This window comes from Palaemon carinicauda, chromosome 44, assembly GCF_036898095.1.
Source record: "Palaemon carinicauda isolate YSFRI2023 chromosome 44, ASM3689809v2, whole genome shotgun sequence".
Taxonomy (NCBI): domain Eukaryota; kingdom Metazoa; phylum Arthropoda; class Malacostraca; order Decapoda; family Palaemonidae; genus Palaemon; species Palaemon carinicauda.
Window position 1 is genome coordinate 11,651,710 of NC_090768.1, and position 12,500 is coordinate 11,664,209.

Here is a 12,500-nt window from a genome sequence, read left to right on the forward strand (position 1 = left end):
AAAAGTAATGCTGAAAAGGAATTACTGACGTGCAGGGTATTCGAATATCATGATCTGGAGACAAAAGGAGTGAAAGAAACCTTTAGGCCGGGTGTCTCTTACACAAATCTTTGCTTCAGATTAAATTAACCAGAGACTGTGAATGCAATGCGTAGTTTTAATCCCTAGCTATCTGCATTAATGAGGAGCACATCTGTGCATTTAAAAGATTGATTATCTCGAGCAAAAACTTTGTATCCATGTAAGATTTCCTTTTACGATGTTCATACGTATTTTTATTCTAGAATGGAGTCACTGCACTTCCTTGTCTAATGCCTTTTGTATAAATGGAGGAAGATACTGTAATGCCGATGGATCCCTTATTACACCAGTTATTGATCTTTACCTGTAAATCGATAGAATTGTATAAACATTGTTTACCCTTTGCAGCATTTTTTCTCGTCTCTTTATTATTGTATATATTTAATTTGAATTGCTCAGGTCCAACATCTGTCGATCTGAGCATTTAATCATGTACTTTGTTAACATCTTAGCACATTGCTTTGTAAACACACTGCATCATTTACAGTTCTTCCGTGTAAGATACGAGGATTCATTGCGTGAGCATTGGAAGAACATAAGAACATTTGAAATTCTCACAAAGTTTCACGTTTAATGTGGCTTACTTTAAGAAGGATATGAATATATGGTTTATAATGTACACGGATATACGAGTTCATTGGTATACTTTTTATCATAGTAGTTCTTTCTTATTGGATTATTAAACCATTCTTCTCATTAATGTTCCATCTTTCGTGACCAATCCTTTGTGTCCATCACCTTTATTATATAAAACGTCCTTGATCCCTTCCTGGGTTTAAAAGTCAGGATTGTAGTCACCGACATGACATACACACACACACACACACACACATATATATATATATATATATATATATATATATATATATATATATATACATATATATATATATATATATATATATATATATATACTGTATATATATAAATATATATATGTATATATATAATGTATATCTATATATATATATATATATATATATATATATATATATATATATATATATATATGTGTGTGTGTGTATGTGTGCGTGCGGATTCGGGGAGTACAGTAACACTTCTCTCCTATAGTCTCCTTTCACTAACTTATCAGTTAATCAGCGCTACCGTTACTATCTTATTTAGGTTTCCATTTCATCTTATACGGCTGTACTAGATGATACCTATTTTCAGTATTCACTTCACAAAAGAAAGCGAGAAATTCCAAAACTGGTATATGGTTTTTTTTTCTAAGAAGCAACTTCCCACTTAGCATGACGATGTTTTGGGCAACGTGGTTGCGGGGAAAACCTGAGTCACCCGCTCTGGTCGCTCCTTCAGGCGAAATAGTTTAGCCGTTCTTATTCCTACAACAGCTGCATTCTTATGGTCAGACCTTACACCTGTGCTTTAAAGAACGGGAATTTAAGAATGGAAAACTCACGCACTTATGTTCTATTTGTAACTGAATTTCTATAACTGATAACGAATTTCATCATAAATGAAGAAATCAATTATGTAAGAATTTTCGTACAAAGAATCCAACAGTTTCTTTTTTCAGAAGAAGAATTACGTCCCAATGATTTTCATCATCCGTGTTTTTTAGATAAATTATTGATTCGACTGTTATGTTAACAATGAATTTCCACTTGAATTAACACTTGTCACAGGAATTATCGGTCTGTTCAGCAGTCAACACGACGTAGAGATTGTTACATAAAACACAAAATGGATAACCCCCAACAGTCTATACCTCTCAAATCAGTGGGGTGCTTACCTGTTAAGTAGGATATATCAACGAGTAAAATAAAGTAGGAACAGTGTGAATACTCCTGCGTGCCACAAGAGAACAGTGAGAACTGAGTATGGAAGAGAAATTGAACCAACGCCTGGCATCCTTTGGCCAGTTAGTCATCTCCGCTTCGTCTTGGGCACTTTCCGGGTTTCGAAACCATCTACGTCATTAGGCAAAGTCTGGATATGTCTTGCAATCCTGGTGGGTCCCGACGCTTATAGAACGATTACCCTAACTATATATTATTATTATTATTATTATTATTATTATTATTATTAGCCAAGCTACAACCCTAGTTGGTAAAGCAAGATGCTATAAGCCCAAGGGCTTCAACAGGAAAAAATAGCCCAGTGAGGAAATGAAATATGGAAATAAACGATGAGAAAAAATTAACAAAAAGCTATTTTAAAAACAGTAACATAAAAACAGATATGTCATATTTGAACTTTAAAAGAGACTTATGTAATCCTGTTCAACATAAAAGCATATATATATATATATATATATATATATATATATATATATATATATATATATATATATATATGTATATATATATAATATATACATATATATATATATATATATATTATATATATGTATATATATATATATGTGTATGTATGTATATATATATATATATATATATATATATATATATATATATATATATATATAGTGTATGTGTGTGTATACGGTATATATTTGACTGTAAACAAAATGATTCCCGACACAGGTGTTCCATTTAGTTGATGGAAATTTAGGACTACCTAATCTAATGACACTGTAGAGTCACTTGCCGGTTGTTCCTTGAGAGAACCTTGCAAGTATGATGTTTTTTCTTTAATTCCATAACCAAACACTGTTCTTTTATAAAAGTGGATGTCCGTCAGCATTTCATAGGATTTTTTTTTTGTGCAATTTTAAGGATGTTTTACGTTAGTTTCTATTTGATCTAAATTTGTTTTCATTTCCTGATCTCATATTCTGGGGCATAGACCCACAACTTGTGCAATAGGTGTTGATGATTAGAAAACTTGAAATTATCTCCACTGTAGACGTTTTATATATATATATATATATATATATATATATATATATATATATATATATATATATATATATATATATATATATATAAATATATATATATATATATATATATATATATATATATATATATATACACTGTACTTTCACGTCAAATTTAGAAATATTTCATCTGTAAATTACCCCTGATTAGCTATTCGAGGTAAAATATCTATGTCATACTTCTGATAATTAATGATTTACTCAATCTCTCTCTCTCTCTCTCTCTCTCTCTCTCTCTCTCTCTCTCTGTCTAGAGGGATCAAATTCACGGAGAGAGGGAGTAAATGAGGTGTATTTCGTTTAATGTTACTTGGCCTCTTATCTCATCTCAGCTATTTGCTACCCACCACAGTTATCTCCCTACAGGGAAAGTAATTCACAGCATGGCTAACACTTGAAACTAGAGGATAGGACCTTCTGAAGCTACCCTCTCTATAGGAAAAATCATTACTACTAACACATACATACGCATTCGCACGCACGCACACATACATACACACACACACACACACACATATATATATATATATATATATATATATGTATGTATATATATGTGTATATATATATATATATATATATATATATATATATATATATATATATATATATATATATATATGTATATATATATATATATATATATATATATATATATATATATATATATATATATACAGTATACACACACAACAACAACAACATTGATGCAGTCTGTCCTAGTCCACTGCAGGACAAAGGCCTTAGACATGTAAATCAATGTCAAGGCTTTGGCCTGTTTTCATCATCATGTTGCGTTATGCAGATTGGTGATGGTGGGAGATTTTTGTTTGATCGCTCACAGCAAACTAACCTAGTATGGGTAGCAATGACTAGTACAGATTTGCTGATCATGTGATACACAAAACATTTTAGCAACGTTAAGATATCGCAACACACACATCATAATATAATAAATTTTCGTTAAAACATTAGTTCATTCGGAGACGAAATGGTTTCTCACCAAAATTCATTCATTTGGTTAAACGTTTGTCATGTGCTGAAACCAGTTTCTGCAGATGACATATGCTAAACATTGGATTCCCTTTGTTCTGTCGCATTACATCAACGCGCACGGCATTGGGCAAACGTACATACAAACACACATGGTTTTTCCATTCCCCAGCGTTGTCAATCATCTACGACTATGCGATGAAAATGAAGAAGCACCGTTGTTCCCAAGATATCACTGCCATTAAGCAGCTTCCTCTTCCCTTCGTGGCCCCGTGACACATATCGAACCTCTTTGATCATGCAGCAATCTCGACGAAAGAGCAAACTCGTGGGTCACTGGCTTTGATCTCTCTTTCTTTCTTTTGATCCTCGGAATCTGAGATTCTGAACGCTTCGCTCTCTTTTTGGCAATCCTCTGATAAATTGTTCTTCTTCTCTCTTTTGTGGTTGATAAAGAAAGTCCTCGTTAAGAATTCCGAGTGTCTCTTCACGCCCGTGATCTTGCTACAGTACGGTTCTCTTACTTTTTTTTTTCTTTTTAGTATTCATTTTTATGCGAAGAAAGTTAGTGGGGAGTTTTGTGTCTTTGCAGCAGACTCCCTTTCTCATTTATTCACCCTTTTCTGGCATGAGTTATATAACACTGAATTGTGAACTTCTTTTGAATTAAACCGCACCCATTCTCAGCAGCAAGTTGCACTCATTTTATATATATTTTTCTTTGGATCAAATCTACAGCTGATGCTTTTTCTGAATTGATAAGGCTTTAATTGTTTGACTATACTATTTCATCAGCTGTGAACTTATTTGTTTTCATGAGTGGGAAATCAATTTAAGGGTTGTGGTAGCATGTTGGTAACGGCCTTGCCTGGCGATTGCCAAACTGGAGTTCGAGTCCCGATAAAACTCGTTAATTCCTTTAGCCGCTGCTACCTCACTATCTTTATGAGCTAAGGATGGGGGGTTTTGGGGAGCCTATAGCTGAGTCATTAGCAGCCGTGCTGCTCATATGTATGTATGGTCGGTTTCTAGGGCACTGTCCTGCTCGATAGAGCAATGTCACTGTCCCCTGTCTCTACCATTTATGAGTGGGCTTTAAACCTTTAAATCTACTGGACAGGCAACCTAATCTTCTCATCACACCTTTTAATGGAGCGAAGAAAAGGGAGGAAATGTAGAAGAACAAAGGGGGCTAATGATTCAAGACAGTATATCTACATTTGTGTACTTATTCGACGAGGTACGTTTTTTCACTATTACATTTTCAACGTTTTGCTTCCTGACTAATTACTATTATTTTGACCAAATTAAACAGCTATACATTTTCTATAGTTGAATAGTGGGGACACAACGTGGTTAAAGGGTTCGTGTATCACCAGGATCAACAAAACTGTACTAATCAGGGACACCCATACTAGGTTGGTTTGTTACAAGCGGTCTCTCTCTCTCTCTCATATATATATATATATATATATATATATATATATATATATATATATATATATATATATATATATATATATATATATTCTCATTTAGTAGGGGTGGGGCCAATTGACACAACTTTCCGTTTTATTGCCATATCCTCAGATTGCTAGCCCCATTGCACTTTCTTGACCTCCACAGTTACTGGAAATCATTTATAACCGTGTGGCCTAGTAGGGGATCAATCACTAGACCAAATAAACGCGAGCCAAGCGCTGCACCATTCACAGAGTTACCCACTTTAGCTTACTGGTGTTGCTAAGGGTCACTACGTGCTCAGTGTTAAAGACTGACCTTTTCACAAACGATCAGTCAGAAAACATGGCCATTCGGCAGCTTTCAAAGATAGTACCACTGACCATTTTGTGGCCTAGATAAGATTATGTTGAACTAAAGTTCGAGACACCTCACTCATCCGGTTCGGTTTGATTTCTAACAAGATACTAGCAAGTCATTTCCGGTGAATTACACCACTTAACCATTTCTAAAAAGTTATCCAGCTAGTTTAGATAATTCATCTGAGAGAGAGAGAGAGAGAGAGAGAGAGAGAGAGAGAGAGAGAGAGAGAGAGAGAGAGAGAGAGAGAGATGAAACAGCCATCATTTCTGTGAAGCTCGAATGCTAGGTTTCATATTATGTGACTGGAAACCACAGTGTGTTCGTTTGTTGAAGTAGACTATCGTATTGCCATTCATATAATCGAACGGCACTGTGATATTGTCAGCAGAGATTTTCACACTGAATTGTAATAATACTTGCTTTATTTGTGTTTATGAATATCTTTTAATGGTGGTAAATGCATTGCTAGAGTGAAAAATCACCCTCATGGAATTATCGGTCCCTTTAAAAAATAATCATTAATAAAAATTGTTGTTTGTCGTAAAAGGAAGATTTTAACGGAGAAGTATTCCTCATAAATTTCTCAAGGAATTCCATTGATATCACAGTAGAAATTTATGAAAAAAAACCTTGTTGAATAAGATAGACAAAATGTTACAAAAGATTGCTTACCGCCTATCGTGCCGAAGGGAATCCAATTAAAGCTCTATTTATAGAAATGGTCAAAATATTTCACCATGAGAAGATAACATCACGAAATTAGTCAGCTAGGTATCAAAGGTAAATCTAGGTTAGTGATTAATGACTACTACAAGCTGCTGTGATACTTTTCACACAGGTTACACTTGAGCATGTCCTGAACCTGAGCAAGATTGATAGTGCTGACGAGAAAAACCTACTTCAAAAGGTTCTTTCGTGACTATTCGACAATCCCTGCAGATATTCCCCTATCATCTGTCAGAGTATAGTTCGGTCAAGTTTTTAAGCTTGCCAAAGTCTCCATTTCACCTTAACAATTTTGCTGGGTAAGCACTTTAAAATGAGGAACAATGAATTTTTGCTATTGGCTTGCATAGACTGTTATAATAAGTTTGGCAGGGATAGAGGAAAGGATTGCCATAGGTGTTAAGAGGAGCTAAGAATGAATTGTAGTGATGGTGTGCACGAATGCCAAAGATTTTCTTAATTATTGTAAGTGAAACCAAGAGACCTAAGTAGAGTGAAAATATGTCCAACATATGCTGGTGTGTATGAATCGCATTGTTATATTATGTTAATACGTGTATTGTTGAAAGACATTTTATTTTGAAGTTGTTTGGTAATACAAAATAAAGTAACATTTTTTATGCTGCATTTCCGTTGGGTACATGTTGACTTTCCGTTGTTGACTTTCCGTAAGGTACATGTCCTTTTTAGGCTGGCTACAGCTTCGAAATTTTTCCAATTTCCTTACTGAATTTCCGTTGGGTACATGTTGACTTTCCGTAAGGTACATGTCTTTTTTAGGCTGGCTACACTTCGAAATTTTTCCAATTTCCATACTGAATTTCCGTTGGGTACATGTTGACTTTCCGTAAGGTACATGTCCTTTTTAGGCTGGCTACAGCTTCAAATTTTTTTTTTCAATTTCCATACTGAATTTCCGTTGGGTACGTTTTGACTTTTGTCAGTTTTGACTGGGTACGTTTTGACTTTTGACTGGGTACGTTTTGACGGGACGACTGCAACAGCCTTTTATAACAAGTTTTTCACTATTTTGTGCCATCAATGAATTTTGATTGGAAGGAGGAAGGTCTCCCTTACGACTCTTAAAGTTTTCTTTTAGTTAAGCATCTCTTATGCCACCCTGCAGCCAGTGAAGTTACTGATAAAAAGATTTTGACTGTTTTCTTGCCAAACATATTACCTCCTTGATTCAGTTCAGAAAACAAGGGTATATATAGAAATTCCAGAGAAGCTATAACTCATCCATTTTTACAAAGGACTCAACACCACTTACATTCTGTGCGCAACTTCCAATGGTATTTCACCATCAAAAATTTTATTTGTATAGATGCTGCCTTGGAATGATGAAAATAAAGTCCACTTTAAAAAGAAAGTAAAAATTGTGGCCCTTGACTGTTTCAGGAGGATAAGTACACGGGGAAATAGGTGGGCTTTGGGAACAAGAGAACGGACTATTACAAAAGCTTCCTATAAATTTTGAAGAGGTGTCCCGGAGTTAATGACCTGAGCAAGCAGAGTTTTACGTTCGGCTATCTTTTTTTATCATAAATGTCACCTTCATCCTCACTTCGTGATCAATTGTCCTTTCATATTCAATAAGCTTAATATTACAAATGTCAGTGTTAAAATTAACTAGTTCAGTATTCAAGGCATTAAGGGTGGGAATGACGATACTTAATTTTTTCTGACATAAGCAGTGCACTTTTGAAAAGTTCCTATTCTTAAAGAATCATCTTTAGCCCACCCCCGCCTTTAACAAGCCTTTATTCTATCTTCCTTTGGGCTACAGAATTCAGTTTCTGATTCTGTTTTCCCTTGATTTTTACACCTTTGCCCATTTGATAACCATTTGTATTGTTTCCCTTTCTTTCCCTTTATCATAATACTGATAATGACCTCTTGTTACCAAGATAAGAAACTATAACAAATTCTTTTTCTTTTAAAGTAGGACAAGGCCACATACGCATAATTAGGATGACTTAATAGTATATGAAACAGCCTCTTATGCTAGTGACCATTATACTCCTAGTCATTAATAGGCTTTATCATGCAACTTATTGTATTATGGTGTTTTTATTTTACTATCATTCCTGTAAAAGTCAAGGTTACTGAGCGTAAAGTGCATTTTAAACTTTCAAAAGTACCATCTTTCTTTGATGAATAGAACAATGTTTTCTATTTTTCTGATGATCTGCAAACATTCAAGCAATAAATTTCTTTAAAATTTTCCCTTTTAGAGTTGGCAAAGAATAGGATTTCCTGCCCAGCATATGAACGACACTAGACTATCAAATATGAGGTCCTGAGGCCGCAAAGGAGTCACTCATGTTATACACTAACTGAATAAGCACTGGCGTAATTCCTTTCTTGGAGGATTTGAGGTCATCACCATGTCAGCAGAATTCTTAAGTCAGTAAAAACATATATCTGTAGATTTTCCAGCAACTTGTTAAGAAGCAGATGTCCAGTAAAACTTGTTCTCAGCATCTTCTTCTCCCATTAAATTTGCTGTCTGTAATGTCATCAAGCCTCAGAATATCTTCTCCTCTCATTAATTTTGCTGTTTGTCATATCATCTAGTCTCTGATAGTCTTCTCATTTAATTAGATTTGCTGTTTGTCATATCATCTAGTCTCTGATAGTCTTCTCATTTAATTAGATTTGCTGCTTGTCATGTCAACAAGACTGAGTGATCTGGACCGAATTACAAAAAAAAAAAAAAAAAAAAAGGGGGGGGGGGGATTTGGTTGATCAGTGCTAGATGGATGGACACACTCTCTCTCTCTCTCTCTCTCTCTCTCTCTCTCTCTCTCTCTCTCTCTCTCTCTCTCTCTCTCTCTCTCTCATGGTATGTTATAAATATTCTCTCTCGCCGTCTTAGCGGAATAGCTACCGGCAATCAAAGATCCTGGATGCCCGTGATTGGCAGGTTACAACTTCATTCAAAACTTCCGAATGACTGATGGTTAATTCTAACGCTGATCTGAGTAATAGAGGTTCCTGATATCATTTGGCAAGAAATACCCATAAAGACAGATCAACTATGTAAAAGAGGCTAAAAGTTTATTGTGATTTTTGGCTTGTAACCTTATTCACCGTCAATCTTCTTACTCGATGAGAACAGTTATGAATTGGAGGACAAAGTTATTCAAGAAATCTCTGAAAGAGATAAAGTAGAATGAGATAAACTTACGTCATTTTAGAGGGCAGTGTTTCATAATCATTGCTTTATTTCAATATCTATTAGTTCGAAAGATTCTTCCGTTTCATTTTTTTTTTTTGTCACAGCTGTAGCAAAGTCTGCCCTGGGCACAAATGTTTTTTACCTCCTGCACAAGCTAAGCACGATAAGTCATTGTATTCCAAAGCTTCGTGATATTTCACTAATATTTTTCTACACGCTAGGTTGTTATTAGAACCTGTTGCTTGTTATTTATTTTTGATGATTTTTCATCGTGTTCAGCAACTATTAACTTCTTGTCCTTTAGTTAGAAAGGAAAAGTAACCAACCATCACTTAAACTTTTTAAAGTAGAATGAATTTAAGATAAAATATAGGATATTTTTAATACATTAACAATCTCAAAAACTTACATTAGTCCGATTTGTTTTAAATCATAGAGAACTCAAGGAAATAAAAAAAAAAATAAAGGTTACCAACTAAAGAAAACTTCCATGTTTCGTGAAATAGTGAAGACTATAGAAGTTCATGAACGATTTAGTAGTTACCTTGCTATGGCTGGAGTAATTTACATGTGCTTATCTACGCTATATGAAGAGATAAATCCTAATGTTATTATTATTACATGCTAAGCTTCAACCCTAGTTGGAAAAACAGGATGCTATAAGCCCATGGGTTTCAACAGGGAAAATAGCCCAGTGATGAAAGGAATAAGGAAACAGATAGCATAGTGTGGCTGAGTGTACCCTCAAGCAAGAGAACTCTAACCTAAGACAGTGCGAGACTATGATACAGATGCTATAGCACTACCCAAGACTAGAGAACAATGGTTTAATTTTGGAGTGTCCTTCTCATAGAGGAACTGCTTACCATAGCTGAAGAGTCTCTTCTACAGTACTATACGCTTACTGAGTGGAATTCAGCCACTGAATAATTGCAGTGCAGCACTACAGTATTCCCTGGAGTGAAGAAGAATTTGTCGTTCAAATATTACTAATGCTCATGTACTATATTTATTGTAGCCTATTGAAAGTCCATCGATATGTAAGTTAAAAAATATAGCTCAAGTTTCTGATATTTGTTGAGAGAGAGAGAGAGAGAGAGAGAGAGAGAGAGAGAGAGAGAGAGAGAGAGAGAGAGAGAGAGAGAGAGAGAGAGAGAGAGAGAGAGTACATCAATGAGGCATGGGAGGCTATTCAGCATCAATTTGCAACTGGAGGAAAACACCGCAGTTGCATTATGAATTGGATGTTAATACGTTGGATAGCAAGCAGGAAGAAAGGAATCAGAACGGATGTATGGTAGACAACTAAAAAGCGAGTGTGGTTGGAACGTAAACTTCGAAAAGACGCTGCATAAACTTTTCAATGAATGCCTACAGACAGTGTACCGCTGGCGATACGGATAGAGAAACTTGACCTTTTGTGCACGAATAGCCAATTGACAACGGTCTAACGTCGGTATGAAAGTGAAATATGGACAATTTGTCGGGACAGATGAAAGAATGTTATCGCTGTTGTAACTGTAGGAATGTGGAGCTAGGTAATTGGGAAAAGGTTGGTGTGCATGAAAGGTTAGGGTTCCTTTGGGAGGTAAAGATGCACGAATGCAAGTTCGTGAGAAAAGTGTATTATTATCATTATTATTAAACTAAGCCACAACCCTAGTTGGAAAAGCCTGATGCTAAAAGCCTAAAGGTTTCAACAGGGAAAAATAACCCAGTGAGAAAAGGAAACAAGGAAATAAATGTATATAGTTCATACGAAAGGGCTAGGCGGTAGAAGGAAAAAACTTGACAAATAGTATAATGTTCCAAAAGTCGAGGTGCTGTCAAAATGAGTTTGATTATTATGAGCGCAGTTATAGATAAAAAACGAAGAAAAAAAATACATTTAATTATAACACTGTTTTCCTTTCATTCTACAGCATGTTCTTTCAGTTTAAGTAAATGAAATGCCTCCTTATGTTGTATATTTATACGCAGTATGTAACTGCATTAGTTTTCCAAGAAATGTAACTTTCCTTATATATTTTCTTTAGCGCATCTTGATTCAGTTAAATCTTTTGCATCGCAATTATACGAGCACGCGCACATACGCACACACACATGCACACAACAGCCCTAACTTGTCCACTGTAGGACAAAGACCTCGGGCATGTCTTTCCACTCCCGTCTGTTTATGGTCCGTTCTATATTCGTTTGGTTAGACTTTGAATGCGCATGGTTTATTAAACACAGAGGGGAATGACAGTAAAATTTACCGGTAAGGTGAGCTTAAATGGTTCTGGGAGTGACTGTTTAGCAAGGATAAGCAAAAAGAAGGCTAAATCATCCAAGACGTAAGTCACTATGCAGTTGTTTTTCCCACAATGCATCACCCAGATCAGCTGCCGACCGCCGCTTATAAACATTCATCAGCTGGAACACGGTACTTCAATATGTGTTTGTTTTCGAATGTTTCGTGCGATTGACTCTATGTTATTTCGTGAATTGTGAAAATTCCTAGTTTACTTACCATAGCCGTAGATCAAATAGGGAGATAAACCAATTTAAACTGTTAATTCTTCCTGTGACAAATTGAACATTGTTGAATGCAAGTAGCTCAACCGCGGTTGAATGAGTGTATACATTCTTGTCGGTGAATTTTAAAAATTAAGAGCAGGTTACAGTCATTTTAAGGCGAAATCTTGTACTCAAAAAGAATATTTATTGAAGCTCTTCAACAAATCCCCACAAAAATAGACTAACTAAATCACGCAGCGCTCATCTGCACTCTCAAAACTGAAGTGAGTCAGGTTAGTAGCCTATAACGTTTGTGTACCCTACTTT

The 12,500-nt window shown here is 35.3% G+C and overlaps 1 protein-coding gene across 1 annotated transcript in view; it reads right to left on the reverse strand.

Moving 5' to 3' along the window:
• The window catches only part of Rab5 (RAS oncogene family member Rab5), a 49,648-nt gene extending 47,663 nt beyond the window's left edge, over window positions 1–1,985 (reverse strand). Inside the window, exon 1 of the mRNA XM_068366351.1 lies at window positions 1,838–1,985. The gene's annotated coding sequence lies outside the window, so the exon portion shown is untranslated. The remainder of the gene's footprint in view (window positions 1–1,837) is intronic.
• Between the last annotated feature and the right edge of the window lie 10,515 nt (window positions 1,986–12,500).